Raw genomic sequence first — 16,070 nt, 5'->3', positions numbered from 1 at the left:
TAACTTTGCAGAATGTAGGTCATAATATAAAAAGATCCAGATAAAATTAAACCTTCCTGAGAGAAGACTTAGAAGCTAGACAGAAAAGCTGCTTTTATGTGTTGTCATGTACCAGATTCATTATTCTGCAGGTGGGAGTCTGCACTGAGATGTGTTCACATGGCAGCTGTGCTTGGCTCTGTGTCGGCCAGTTGAGCAGAGCTCAGTATCTAATAACATTTAGAGTTGCCTGAACAACTTCAGGGCTGATTATCTGCCTCTTGTGGAGGAGATGGGCAGCACTCGGAATGTGCTTGGATGTGTTGATGCGGAGAGAGGCTTATTAAAATGTGACCTCATCTCAGAGAGAGAAAGACAAAGAGGATGTGCTGAGTCCATAAGCTGGAGGTGTGAGACTGATAGTTAACATTTTTTTTATTGCTGCTATAAGAGACATTTTCTTAAGCTATAACTTTGGCAATTTTCATGCCAGTGTGAGCAAGAGGAACATTCTGGCTCTTAAGAGAGGCTGAAATGTTCCACTAATATCCAGAATCCTGATATTTTAAGGTTTGATTTTTCGTGACTTCTCAGGATTTACCATTTAGACCCTGGTTCTATAAGGGTCCAATAAACTCCTCTGTCTAAGTGGATCTCACCGTTTTAAAGATAAACACATACATATGTTTTTGAAAGACTACTGACTAATGTCGAACAAATGCGAACACAAACATCGTGGAGTGTTTCCCATAAAATTTGAATCTATTTGAAGTTACTGGTGGCTTACTGAGGTAATGGGGGCAAACTTTATTTATTTATTAGTTATTTTATTTCTTCATAACTTCTTTTATTAATTGGAAGAAAAAACATTACAACGAAACCAGACACTTTAGAACTATTGCACGACAATACAATGAATTTGACTGCTTATTTTGAGTTCATCAAATATTTGTGCCACGGACGCTCAGTAGAAAAAAAAATCATAAAGTCGACGCATGTGTTGTATAGAGACTCCTTTAACTGTGCTATGTTGTTGCAAACTCCACAAACGAAGGACCTCACGGGGAAAATGCAGAACACCAGGTCGTATATTATCTCTGTCCTGGTGCTGTAGCCTCAGTGTGTAGTCATCACCCGAAAGCACGACTCTGCACAGCAGATGACATTCATTGACAGCACTTCTTATCTCCCTTGCCTGGATATTTACAATGATTTCTTCTCATACAATCTAGTTTAGTTATATAATCACACCTAAACCGCAGATTATTAACTTCAAGCCCGGTTACCAACTAAAACTGTTCTGTTAGGGATAACGAAGACCATGGTTGTGATTTTATAAAGGTCTGTTGCATGGAGTCAGAGCCATTGATCTGCAGAACTGTCAAAATCATAGGATGCTGGAACGGACACATTTTCTACCTCCTTACTACAGGAAGTTCGTAACATTTTTAGTGGTGTGTTTAATGTTACTCATCCATTAAATGCTGTGAATCGCTGACTCCACCCATCTGGGCTTTACCCCACCAATGAGATTAGGCCTGCTCCTGCCCTCGGAGCGGCACCGCCTGCAGAGAAATGTGTGTACAAGTGAAACTCCACTGTGTGACAAAGCCACACTGGATTTATTAAAATCCACTCCAAAATGTACTTGTGCTTTATCCGGCAGAAAACGAGAGCACCGTTTATACCTCTTGGCTGCGGTCGCGAGGCGGCTGAGGAGACGAGCACCCAGTGTACTTTAAATGTGTGAAATGTGGCGAAGAGAGGCAGCAGGGACCACCAGGTGCTGCCTCTCCACCTCGAGCCGGCCGAGGAGCGCTTCTCCTCTCCAATAACCCAAAGGGCTGAGATGCCACTCGCAGCAGCCGAGCCAAAAGACATTTCAAGTGTGCACTTCAAAGGGGCCTTGGATTATGTTCGTGTGCAGTGTATCCTGAGGGGATCCTTTGAAGGGAAACTTACTGCAGAGCCACTGGTGGCCACTCAGTGTGTGTGTGTGTGTGTGTATGTTTGTTTGTCTAAACCCATTTTGCTCACTGCTCTTGCCACCGTGTTGTGGCATTGGGAGGGGCTTCCTCCTTCAAAAGTTTAAGTGTAAACAGAATTGAAAGAGTTTTCCTCCAAAAGTATAGACTCCACTTTGGGGAAAACAGAGCATAAGTTCCAAATTTCTCAAACAAGGAGAATCTAGTTAGGAAAAAAACAAAAACAAGCCCAAGTATTGTGGTACACAGTATAATGATGATGTTTGAGTTTCAGAACCATTAGAAATATTTATCAAAATGGCCAGTTATGATGAGTTAATAAATTATATATTTGTAGTCATTTTGTAAAATAAAGCCTTCTCTTTAGCACATTTCACAGGAGGAAGACTTTCAGGAATACATTCATATGATACTGTGAGTCATGTTAAGTAATCAATGGGAGTAAGATGAAGACTGTAGTTTAGAAGTAGGTCATAGGGCTCCATGGACAGAATTAATTGAGTAATGAAGCGAGTGTAAAAATGACTCCAAACTGTTGAAGGATTACAAAGAAGAGACGCATAGTGATGGAAAATGGACACAAAATAACCAGAAAGAAACTCAAGGTCATTACAAACACACAGAAAGTGAGCAGCAGTAGAGCAAAAAATAAAAAAGCCTAAAGAAGAATAACAAAGTCTGTCATCATCCGCGCCATACTTCATACTGTAACATTATTGTGTAACCGGTGAAATGAAAGTCACTGACGTGGTTCTCGTGTGGTGGTTTAGTACAGAGAGCTACAGTCCATCAGTTTGGAAACAAAGAACAACATTAGCAGGATTCCAGGGACCTGTTGTAACTTCCTCCTTTGATTTACAGCAGATCAAAATATTAGCATGTGTCACTGCAGCGACGCAAAGGTGGCTGCTGATTAGCAGCTAAAAAATTGCACGGTGTCGCGGGGAGGCAACTAAACATCTGTAGGACACCTGCAGCCGAGGATGCCAGGACATGAAACACCGCTGGAACAAACAAAAGTGATAGCAGGGCGTCGGGGAAAGTGAAACAACAGCAACTCAGGCGGGCGATTATCATAATTAAAGCCGCATCAGTTAAAGAGGTCAGTCGCTGCACGGCTGCCACCTTTCTCTGCAGATGGTGAAATTTGTTCAGGGCTGCCTCCTCTTTCCTGAGTCGCAGAGGGACGGAGCCAGAGCTTCACCTTCACCACAACTGGGATAAAGTCACAGATTTAAGTGCAGTGCTCAGTCCCTCAATCAACAGGAAAACTCGACAGGAGAAAAAACTGATCCAAGCTGGCCTCAGACTTACTTCACTTTCTAACCACATACAATGTCCACAGATACTAGTTACATGTCCCTATTGAATTTGTTGAATTTGGTTTTAGGTTACAATGCATAAGAGTGATTAAAAAAAATAAAAACAGTCTAGAAGGAAACTTTAGCATGCTGCTAAAAGGGGTTTCTGAGAGGTGATCTTTAGTTCCTTGTTGATGATGATGTCGTGCGATGGTACACCTGCATCTACTTGAACAGATTAATTATTCTGACAAAAAAAAACTTTGGGCTCTAAACATGTTTGTTGTGCTCCATCTGTTGTAAATGGAGGTCATTCATTTTGTTAATGTTTTATTGGCATCGCTAATAATCTGCATTTATTTTTCTGCCCACTTGACTTTAACTGGGAGCTACTGTACTTCCAATTCCAGGAGGACTTTGCTGCGAACTCCTACAGCTGCAGAGAGAAGGGGGATTTGCTCTTCGTCCCAGAGGTCCACCTTAAAGCAGCGAGGAGTGATTAGCTGCGGCAGCTTTGGCCGAGGTGGGTGCTTTGCAGCCTGCATTTTGCATTTTAATCATGCCAGCCTGTTCACAGGAATGGTAGAAGGTGATAGAAAGAAATTCATGTTGGCCTGGGTTTGACCAAAATGGGGCCCTAAATAGTCAAAACACCCTTTAGGGGGTGTTTTTAAATTGTCTTGCATTGTGTTGTCTCATGTCTCTAAACATTTGCTAGAATTACTGTGGACAAAGCTGAAAAGTGGTGGGGAGTTTAAAGCCACCGCTGACCTGAGAGGGAAAGTGTGGGTGGGTGTAGCGGCCGTTGGGCCCCGGCAGGGGGCCAGCTTCCACCCAAGATGAGGACTGACACCGGGGTTCAGGGGTTAATTTGTGTAACAGGCAAATTTGCATACAAATGAAAAATGACAGAATTTTTCTGTTCTCCGCAACTTTCAATGTCATCCGCATCATGCTGGCCCTATCTGCTGCGCCCCCCCATCCTCCCTGCACACCGTTTGAAGAATATTCATTACTTGTGAAGCTGGGGCACCTTGTTTGCTATTAATCTCCACTGCAGGTCAATGACTTAATTTGCTCAACTTTATCAGTGGTGCCATTCACTTTTTCTTTCTTCCTCCGCCCGTCCGTTCTCTTTGTAGCTTTTTCTAAAGTGCTCTCATTGCCTCTCTTCATAGAGACCGGCTAAGCTTTTTAAAGCACAACAAAGGCACAGTAACTCTGGTCTCTGAAAGAGTTTTGAAGACATAAATGAATTACTTGAGAGGGAAATATACCCCAGCCCGCTAGATTGCTCCTTCTTCTCTTCTGCTGCAACACCCAACAACTTCTGGAGAGATTTCCTCACAAATCTCTCTTTTTTTTCCTCCCCTGCTCTCTTATTCTTGATTGGATTGATTGTTTTTCTAATCCAGGGGAAATTACTTGCAAAAAAAGGAGGGGGTGTCACATAATCATGGTATAAATTGTGAAGAAAGGCGTTAAGGGACAAGAGTTTTCAAATTAAAGACACCACATAGGTAAAATTTTGCATTCAACACATCTTGTTCATCCAGCTCTATTTTTTTCCAATTAAATTCCTTTTGAGATAGACCTACAGAACATAATGAAGCCATATTTGATCTTCTCCACTCTTCTTCCCCCTACACATCCACTCTGAAAGCTCAGGCTTATACCGTTTGTACACTCAGTAGGTTGGACAGGAGCAATGGCATAAAGAAGAGCGTCTTTGTGCATGTATGTCACTAACAATGTGGAGAAAAACAATTAAACAACATGTGCGGCCACTTTACAAGAACAGTATCAGGGACATTGAAATACTGTAGACGTACAAAGACATCTGTAGAGAGACCCAGGGCTTAATGGACTGGGGGGGTGGGGTAAACGTGATAGGCACAAACATAATTCACTGTGCATTTTAAACAAAGCATCTCAGCATGTTTTACTTCCTCATAAATAGACTAAAATGCTGCAACTGTATACTGAGTGGATTAGATATTTGTTTCGGGGCATAATTGGTTGTTTAGGCTAAACTGACCAAACAAACTACAGTATAAGTGCCTAGTTGGGATTTCCTTATGGATGCACAAAGTATAAAATACTAGATACGTTTATTTATCTCATTATACAGTGCCCGTGTAGCAGAGCGTTGACATCTGTTTAAACAATAATTGAGAGTCTGTAAGTTAATCCTTACATACGAGCAACCAGAGCAACTGTCCAGGAAGTAAAGGGTAAACACACAGTAAAAAGAGGTGAGTGTAATTTTGCTTGTTTGCCTCCTGCTAGGCATTCTGAGCCACTGAAATCCAAATTTCCAGCTTCATTAAGTAGCCTCATTCGTCCGCCTTCCAGGAGAGGAAAGTTGAAGGGAAGGCAGGAAAAAAGTGCCAGAGAGAGAGAAAGTCTAAAGCATAAAGGCAGAGAGTGAGAGTCTTGTGAACCATTGTTTGGATCTTTATGCAAAAACCTCCTTTGTGTTTCAAACTCTTGATCCCCATAGGCAAAGGAGAGGAGCGTATTGATCTGTGCTGAAAGGATACAGCCCTTTCATCACGCTTCCTTCTCACCTTAGACGGCTTTGAGGGGGCTCCTTCAGGATCGCAGCACCCTCGCATGGTTACTGGCCAGAGATTAGGATGGCGATAACCTACCCAGCCCTAATAGGTAGCGAACGAAAGCAGAGGCTGTCTAATTAGCGCTGATCAAAGCAGAGGACTTTATCCCCAAAACAAACCTGCACATTTGAATGTGCTTAGGAGAGGGGAATAAAAAGCATGTGTGGGGGAGGTGGGAGGAGGACGGTACAGGATGGAAGTTTGAACTTCTAGGAGATGTGGTGCTTTTTTTTTTATTAGATGGTGATTATGATATGCACGGGCTCACCCCTTCGCCATTGCTTCGTTTTACTTTATCTGCGTGTGGATACGTAAGCACCGACAGGGCTCTCAGCAAGAAGTTATTTCAGTGTCACACATCTGTGTGGCCACACTATTAGGAATGTTTTAATCCATTCAGTCATGACCTGGTGCTCTATTACTTTATTATGCTTTACTATTATGGGACGGGCATTTTTAATTTATTTACAGGTGTTATTTTGCACATTGTAGTGTCTGCATATAAAGTAATCTCAACATTCTTGTGAAGTCCTTCCTACTGGTTGTTTTTGAGACGTAGTAAAGCTCTAAGCACTGTACAGTGAAGTCATAATGCCAGAACTTCAAGAAGCCGAATCTGACGCCTGTCTGACTGCACTTTGAGATAAGAATCGCACTAAAGGTTTTCTGTGCAGGAAAGGACGCCAATAGTCATATGGGGAAGCAATTAGTGTGATTGCAAAGAGGAAGGAGAAAAGTGCAAATGTGTCACCACTCAAGACATCACACAATAACGGTCTCCTTTTTCCTAGTGGAAACTCTTTAAAGGGACTGGGCTGCCGTACACCGAGGTATGATTGTGTAGGACCTGGTGATGAATGTTGCAGATGCAGATAAAAACCACCATGGCGGCCACTTGTTTCGATAGGTTTACATTTGTCTTCTTCAGGCCATTCAGGCCTCTCACCCTCATGTTACTTCTTGTTTTGGTGAGTTTGCAGTTCCTTTGTGATGAACCCATTCATCACAACATCCCATTTGCTTTCCCAATCAGAATTTAAGTGTTCTCTTCATCCTGAGCTGCTTCTTTATGGGTGGGAGCGAGGCGATGCTGATGTGGGGGTCAAAATGCAGCAGCAAACATGTCAAACCTCATCCCATTTACTGTCAGATGTCCGCCACAAGTTTGATGCAAATGTACAAATTGCCACGACTGAATGTATTAGAAATTTGATCACATTTCATAGTCGTGCACTCAGCTTCTGCCCCCAGAAATTCACACACCATCAAAAAAAAGCATACAACACCCTGAGTTTTCTCCTAATGAATTCCTGATAAAAAGAAAGTTTATTTTTTTTCACATTTTCCACTTTTTTGTATTAAATTTACACATCTCCAGCCGTCCAAGGCCACCATGCTATATGTGCCGTGTCCTAATCTTAATGGAAAGAGCAAGTTTGGCAGCCTGGTTTTGCATACATTTCCTCAAATCTTAGATGCAAGTGTTTGGCCTTCCAGCTCCGGAAAGTTCCGACTTTTTGACACACAAATGAGATGAACACAGGCCTTGACTTCACTTTCAAGCATCTATTTGCTCTGTATTTAAAATCTGGTCTACCTGTGATCCTCAACATGTGCGAGCCCTCTTTCCTCTGGCATTAAACATATGCTCCGAACATATGCTGCATGCAACATATGCTCTGCTGTAGCTGCCGTTAGCTTCTGTTTTGCACCGATCTACGATCCCGGATGTTAAAATTTGAATGTAGAGTGTTCAGCACCTTTTGGGGATTTTACAAACAAACTTTCATTTAGAATCATATCGGAGAAAAAAAATTGGAATTTCATGCCCCGCAAGGCAATAACATCCAGGAAAGTCATAAGAGTGCAGTATGTGTGCCTGCAAATTCAACTACATGTTTATGTTTGTGTGTGGCCAACATACAGTGCATGTGTATGTGTGGAGGGAGGATTATTACCCATTGCCTCTATGCATTAAGCCTCTCCTCATCCAGAGCCAAAGGCCTGACCCAAATATGGCTGAAAGACAACATGTGACCTGCTTAGCTGCTCCGCTAGCTCCAGGCTGTGGTGGCGGCTGCGGCGGCGGTGGTGGTCCGGTGTAGGAGAGGGAGAGGGGGGTTCAGTCTATTAGTGGGAGAAAGCACAGATGCCGGCAGATGGCTAACATATTGTCCAGAGCTGACCCGAGCATAGAATAATTACTGGAAAGTTCAGCGCTCTCAGGTCTGCAGCCTGGCTTCACCTCCGGTCACCGAATGTTCAAAATACAGTTGGGAAATTAACCGAATTAGTTTTACAATTATTTCCATTGCAAGTTTTGCTTTTTTTGAGGGGTATTACAATACACAAAGACACTTTGACAACTTCAAACCAAAATAAAAAACAAACACACACACGAGTCTACACCATGTAGGACAAGGTTATTGCACATTTTTTGTCTTACTGCTAATTTGTGAGTTGCAAAAAAACAAGCATGGTTATAAAAACGGCATGTAATCAATTCTGAACTTAAGGCACTTTATGCATTTTATTGTATGTACATACATATATTTAATACTTAGAGAACTGTATTTTTCTTTGCTTACTACATCTTTAGAGAGTCTGTACCAAATTATTTATTGTAAAGAAGCTTGGTTTGGGTTTGTTTTGATTCTAGACCAGGCTGAAATATTCTTGCATTACTTTTTAAGAAAAAAAGAGGATCTCAGATTGTAGATGGACGTCTTACAGGAGTGATCACATAACAGCAACACTGCAGTAATGGAAGCTTATATCCAATGTGCAGTGTAGGTACATGAGATGTAACATTAAATTAGTAGCAGAGTTAAAGCGTTCCCGTTATGTGTTTTTAAGAACATGCAGGCCTTCTTAGGAAAATGTGAGTCGTTCATGCTCCTATTCCGGGGATTGTGGTGCAGAAACATAAATAACGTGAGAGAAACGTATCACTGTATATTCACACACTGCAAATTATACTTTGGCGACAGGATTTCATTGTTGAAACTGAGCTGTTTATGAAACCACAGTCTGCCTTGTGATCCATTCTGCTCTTCCCTGATCTCTCTCTCACACACACACATACACACACACTGATGCAAATGTGTCTTTTGGCTATGAAAAAGCTGTCTGTATTCATTTGTAGTCTCCGGCCTGAGGATAAATCAGATCACGGTGATGGCCTCCCCCTTCCTGCTCCTCTAACCGCCCCCTACCTAGCTCATGGCTACTGGCCTAGCTAGGGCCCAGGTACTGCTGGAGGGGGCCCTGTTCAGCCAGCGGGCTGCAGATGCTGCTCTTGATTGTGCTCTATGTCCCGCAAATGTCCTCAATGCCAGGATACTAGACACATTACTGTTGGAGTGGCATTAAAACCAACAGAGAGGAATGTCAACCCCTAAACTCACTGTGTAGCCAGTCACAGGACTCCATGACACGACTATGAGTAAATATAGCTCTATTATGCACTCAGTGGCAGTACACACACAGAAATGTGTTGTTTATGTTGCTATAATACAGATCAAGCCCTCATTGATGTCTCGTCAATGGAATTTATTCACCGGTGCACAATTGATATGGATCGCAAGTCAACCTGCAACAGTCTGCCCACATTAATGTAAACAAGGTTGATGTTTGCAGAGGCACAGTTATCAGCGTCCTCGTACAGACGAGAGTTCAAAGCAGCACAGCGGCTGCAATAACAGACAAAACAAGCCTGTGGCCCGACGACGGATGAATATACATTAACTCATAGCAGCGCTCCCCTTTTGAAAGGCCAGAATTCATTTCATGCTAATGATAATGACAATAATTCACAATGGACAAGAGAGGAGGCCTTGCAAAACAACTGCGTTCCCCTCTTAATATGATCAGTCGTGATGATTTTCTCCACGATAATGATTCATCAAACGATTCTGCGGCGGTCACAAAAGGGCTCAAGTCATTAATAAAAGAACAGAGTCAAAGCACCTTGGGGATCTTTTTTTTTTTCTTTCTTTCTTCCTTCCCCCTCTCCCTGCGTTTGGACCTACTTATCATTAAAGCAAGTAAAAAGTGAGCAGTACATCTGAATGAAATCTCATTGTTGGATTTCAAGATGTGAATAAAATTCCATTTCAAATTAGGCCCCATTAGCATCACTAAGACTTGTAAGATTTGGGTGACCTTTTCGTTCCAGATATCTGGATCTTGGAAGTTTTTCTTCTTGTGTTAGCAGAAGTGAAAGGAAGGTCTTCCCTCCTTTTTTTTTTCCTTCGAATTCAGGGCAATGATGAAACTGCACAGAGAGATTTGACCTCTATATTGAGATATCAAGCATCTGAAAAAAATGACAGCTATTCTTCTTATATCGAGTGGAATCTTTTTTTAAAAAAGCACCTTGTTTTTAAGATTAAAAACAATCAAATGCTGTCAATCAAACAGTCTGACACCTTCCCTTGGTTCGTCTGATGAAGCTGTTTCTCCTCACTTCTTATGCCAACTTGTAACTCAGAATCAGTGTAGTTTGAGCATCGTGTAAAGTATAAAGTAGAAAAATTCTGGACATGATGATGTGGATAATAACAATTACTTGTTGTGGTTTGAGTCAGTGTTGGGAAACAGTAACATGAAACCCGTGTTGTATGTGGAAGGTGTTTCAAATGTGGGGCAATGGGGGCCAACTGACACGTGTCCCCTTAGAAAGGTGACATTTTGTTATACATTTGGAAAGTGTTTACATCACAAATTTTCTCTTTCAAAAAGCTCTTAAAAAGTTGTGTGTCTAAAAACAAAAGTTAGGTACTGACGCTGTTTTCTACTGCTGTAACATTTCCTCCTGTTATTAGCCTTTAGGAGATACCTCGAAAACATATTTCAAACTAACTGCAACTCAATAGGGAGACACAAAGAGGGAATTTTACACTAAAAAGACCTTTACCACCTTTTTAATAAACTAAGACTGCTAAGCCTCATAAGGGCTTTAGCTACACATTTAAATACATTTTTGCACAGAAGAGTGTGTTTTGGCCCCCATCACCTCTCGATGGTCAGTACCAAGAGGAGGAATGCACACAGCAAATGTGTTCCAGTGCTCTTGTTGCTGGAATGAGACTGAACAACAGATGAGAAAATATGACAGAAAATGGGAAGAAGGAAAAGGAGGGGTGGGGGTGTAAGGAGGGCTGACAGATGTAGAGCTGCATTGGTTCGGAGGTCAGGCCAGTAAACAAACAATGCATCGATTTCTTGCCGCACTCCCGCCATTCCTGGGGAAACCCCCTTGCCTCCAACATCCGGTTATACTCATCTCCACTTATGTTAAAGACGGTTCTCACTGGGGGAAGCCTGCCCTCCCTCACTGCACTCCCTCCGCCCCCCTCCTCCCTGGTTAATAGCATCCCTCGGACATCTCCCGGGGACGGTGCATCTGAGGTGAACCACTACCAGAGATTGGTAATCATTTTATTAGAGGAAGTCAGAGCTGGGCTTCCACTTAGAGAGACGAATAAACGATCGGCCTGCGGATTCGAAGCTCTCAGCCTGTTTATGTGAAGAAAATAAACAGCCAAGCAAAGCACTGCTCTTTTCCTCCAATCTGCTGCGTGCATTTAACAGTACTACACAATTATTATTTGCACTTACAAAAGGAGAAGTTCACCCTAAAACACTGTTGTAAAACAGCTACTTGTGGTTTGCAGGCCCATTTAACACTGTCTGCAAATAAGTGGTCAAAGGTGGACAGTGTGATGTCATGTGATATGTTTTCTTTTAGTTCAGTTCAGTTTAGTTTATTCATCCACACATACACATAAGCCAATATACCTGTACTCTCAAATACACTCACACACACCGTTTAAACATTATTACTTTATTTTACATTATCGTTTCGGAAGCGTTTGCTTTGCAAAAGTTAAGTTATTGTCTGAATGAACAAATGAATGAAAATCAGGTGCAAAAGTCACGAGCGTACAAGATTTTGTACATCGAATGTCCACCCACTCTGCCGTCTGTTACTCGGGGCTTTCCAAAACTTGAGTTAAAGATTCTCTAGATCCGAAGATCATCATTCAGTGTGGCTGGGAACATCACAACAGAAACAAATTTCATATTAATAGAACAAATTCCAACCTTATACACAATTTGTCGGTTATAGCTTAAACTTATTGTGTGAAGACGCCACTTTATTCAACTGGGGTATATAAGTTCACTCCATATATACACGATCAATTATGTCTTATGCTAAGCTTATTGTATTATTAATCACAGCCTGTAAAGTGTATCTTGTTATTAAGTATTGTACTTGAGTGAATGTACTTAGTTACCTAGTACTGCTGTCATCAGCAGAGGCTTTAAATTAAAGATATCATCACTGTCTACATGTGAATATTAAAAGTAAAGAGGGCAGTACAAGATAAATACTATAAGATCTACTACAAGATGAAGACGCAAGTGACTTAATGATGTATTTTGTCCACTTGTGGCCGAGTTCCCCTCCAGACTCCTCATAGCTTAAGACGATGGATGTGGGTTCGATCGAAGTGTTTGGAAAAAGCGAGGAGGTGAAATATATGGCTTCATTAAAATAATCAGACAAGGCAGGTGGAGAAAAGAACATGACTTACACCACTGAAATCACTAAGTAACTGGCTAAATGCTCTGAACATCCCAGATTAATGATATCCAACAGCAATAAAAGGCAGGCTTTTTCCTTCCAAGGGAGGACTCAAGGGCTCACACCTTCGTTTTCTCTTTAATTTCACAATCACAAAATGCAGAGTCTCTCTCTCTCGCTTGTATTTTCATCCTATAGCCTGTCCTCCACTACAAAAATGCTTTTTTCCCTGCATTTTTAATCCCTTTGCACCCTAATTGGCCTCTCTTTGCTGTGAAGTGAGTTCAATCTCCAAGCAGATAAAACAAGTGTTGGGTGAGGGCGCAGGCACTGTGGCCCTGTGTTCCCAAGCATGAAGTGAGCCGTTTTGAACTAATATTCGAGTCTGTGCAATTAAAAGCCTTGCAAGTTGTTAAAGTAACTTCCCTTTTTTTTTATTCTCCCCTGGAAAACTGCTTCACCTATTCTCAGGCGGAAATGAGACAATGATAGCTGTGCTCAGATCTCCAATCCTTTTTCGTGTGAATGCAGATTGGACTGATTACAGTGGAGGATTTTGTGCGCATTAGGTCATCCGCAGCCCAAGCACGGCCTTTCGTCACGTCAGCGAGACCAGAATCGAGCGGTGTGGTGGTCGACGGCATGCGTGACCCTTTTGAGAGGTGAAGAATAGCAGAGGGATCCTTTGTGTGGGCTGATTCCTTATAATGCTTCAGCCTACCCATTGAAACACAATGATCCTGTTGTGTAGGTACCAGGATTAGCAACGACTGGTATTGATCGAGAGCTTCTTTCTTTCTCTGTGTCCGGTCAATGTCTACAAGCCTGGAATCCTTTGTGGCTGTCTCACAACTTATGCTCTAATGTTATCTCTGTTTGACTGCTGACAGGCCTTGATGTATCCTATACATGCATCTTTGCTTAAGAAGCAAAAATGACTGCTATATCAGATTTGTCACTTGGCAAATACCTGCCTTTTCTTAAATAATTGGTCTCTGTCATAGCATATTATCCCCCATAGATGGGTGGTGGTTGATGGAGACTCAACCTTGAGCAAACCAGAAGTACAATAGTACTTGCTAGGAGGAGATATTTATTGTTGGCTGATCATTTGCAGACAATGTATTGTATATGAGGGACAAAAATAAAAACTAACCTTAAGATAAATATGAATAAAACAAATCCGAGGATTTTATTACGTGTGCAAACGGCCCTGTCGCAGATGCCAATTAATTTAATGTTGTTGTTTTTTTTGTCTTTAACTGCTGGGTTTTAACATTTGTGCTGTGCTAATGCTTGAAAGATACACTTATTAATCTCAAGGACATTGCTCATTCTGATGTTACAAACATAATCAAACTCAGTCTTAGTAACATAAAGTTTAGAGGCAGCAGCAAGTGTTGCTGGGGGGTTTATACGTTTTTGTTTTTTTATATATAGAATTTGAGAGGATTTTAATATTGATATTTGATAAGTAACTGTACATTGTCTGTTATTCCGACACAAAAACGATGAGTTTTGTTGTCTTTGAAGCTTAATATCAGTCAAAAAAGCAGATAGAAGCTTTTAATTGCAGTGTCATGAAATGCCTCCTAACAAACAGTGCACAGAGTGCAGTCTACAGTCTAAATGCACCCAAAGCATTATTAAGAAACTGCACGATTCACATGGAAGTTCAAATTTGGCAGAACATATTGAAACAGCTCTTTAGTTTGTGCCAGATTAACTGGAGGGCACATATAATACTCTTTTAAAGCCTATTTGTTGCTTTCATGTTAATTTAAAGCCTACTTTTGAAATGGGAATATTGAGCAGCAAGTTAGGATCCAGATTGTTTTGCCCGGTCGTTTCCACACATTTTGGCAGAGCCTCTCCGCTGCCATAACATCCATATTCGTTTATTCATTTGTTTGTCTGTTTATGTTATATGTTTGCTTATTTATCCATCTCTTTATTTTTTAATGAGTTGAAAATCCACCAGAGAATCCAGGGCGATGAAACTTTAAAATGTGTACAGTAGCAGTGAGGGGAAAATATTTACATTGAAGCAAGGCACAATCTCAGAAGATCCTCAAATGTAGGTTAGAACTGCAAAGCTAATATGCAAATGTCCTTATCTGCTGGGATTCACAAACAACCATCATCCTGATTGATTTAATAAACTGCTTTTATCTTTCAAAGTGTTAATTAGGAGAGATGGGCCTCGCTTTGAATCTCTGCTTTCTGTGGCACATTTGAGAGCTTTCAGACAAAGAGAAACTTTCCGTCCCTTAACGTCACTGAACTAATTCAGCATTTTAGAGCGTTGTCTTCTGTCTGAAGCACAACGTGTCCCTCTTACAGTAAAAGACGGAGTGTTTTAGTCAGGTTATGGCAGCATATTTACAGCCACCCAGACCGAAGCTAGGTTGGAATTGGATCACACAATGGACTCGTATGATATGGATCAGCATGTTCACGGTACCAGTATTGCCCGATTCGATCACCTGCTCAAAAATAAGATGCAGGCTGTGCTGATAGCAGCACGATATTGAAGACATGTCCGATCGGAGCTCCAGCGTTGATAGAGGTGATAATGGGTTACAAAAAGGCAGACGCTGCATTTAAAATGAATCTGACAAGGTCCTCTTAGCATGTAGTGCAGCAGAAGATGCAGCACTGCATGAGGGGGATCCAAAGAAGAGCGCAAACCTTCATTTATTGACACTGGCTGTGGGTTATTCATACAACACGCTTTTCAGATTTGGGAAGTTGGCCTCCTAATAGCAGCCTTCACTGTCGCCATTCCTGCAAGACTAGAGTGAGGGCACACGCTTAACACACCATAACTAGTATCCAGATAAAGTTGTCCTCAAAACTAATTAAAGTTTTTGAATAATAAGTGACCCTGCTGTTGTTTACATACCAGTATTTCAATTTTGTTCACACAAAAATATCACATTTCTATACTTGTAACGACTTATAGCATGAATTCCCTAGTTGATACATTGATCTGTAATTGATTGTGAATGTTCAGGATCAGGGTGTAGTTGCTTCTGCATTAAAGAAACAGTGTCCAGGTCAATTTGATTTCATAAATAGCAGCATATCAGTATTTTTCAGACACTGCTGTCATGCTACTTTTACTTTACTTCTAACATTGGCACTGAAATATCTTCAGTTTTAATCTGAAATTACTCGAAAATTAGAACTTTAAGTTCAAGAAAGCAGAATGATTTTAACGAATGAATAAATAGCTCTTGCTAACACTGTAATGTCTGGTCTCGACCTCCTTTTCCCTTCTCTACTGACTAATTTCCATGACGCAAGAGTTGACGCATCCTGGCATGAACATGTGTGGGTTTTTGTTTTTTTGTTTGTTTGTTTATTTTTTTTTTAGTTTCGATTTATGGCGGATTTACTGTACAGGTGGAGAGGTGGTCTGATCAAAAGGAGCCAGCAAACATGACGCAGGTGCAGCGTTTGGCTCGGATTCGCGCGCTGCAGCCAGTTTGTGTGTGCTGCCTTTCTGTGCCAACCTGCAGGGCACAAGAGTTCACATTGTGAGGCGACATACTGCCGAGCTGCATGCCAGTGACCAGAAAAACAAGAAGGA

The 16,070-nt window shown here is 41.5% G+C and overlaps 1 long non-coding RNA gene across 2 annotated transcripts in view; it reads left to right on the top strand.

Annotated features, from left to right (window-relative positions):
* Positions 1–16,070, top strand: part of LOC137125381 (uncharacterized) — a 218,378-nt gene that overhangs the window by 75,183 nt on the left and 127,125 nt on the right. For both annotated transcript variants that reach the window (XR_010914133.1, XR_010914132.1), the window contains exon 5: positions 3,676–3,788. This is a non-coding gene — a long non-coding RNA (uncharacterized lncRNA). The remainder of the gene's footprint in view (positions 1–3,675; positions 3,789–16,070) is intronic.

Source organism: Channa argus, chromosome 4, assembly GCF_033026475.1.
Source record: "Channa argus isolate prfri chromosome 4, Channa argus male v1.0, whole genome shotgun sequence".
Taxonomy (NCBI): Eukaryota; Metazoa; Chordata; class Actinopteri; order Anabantiformes; family Channidae; genus Channa; species Channa argus.
Note: the sequence above shows the minus strand (reverse complement) of the source record. Positions and strands in the feature narration are given on the sequence as shown.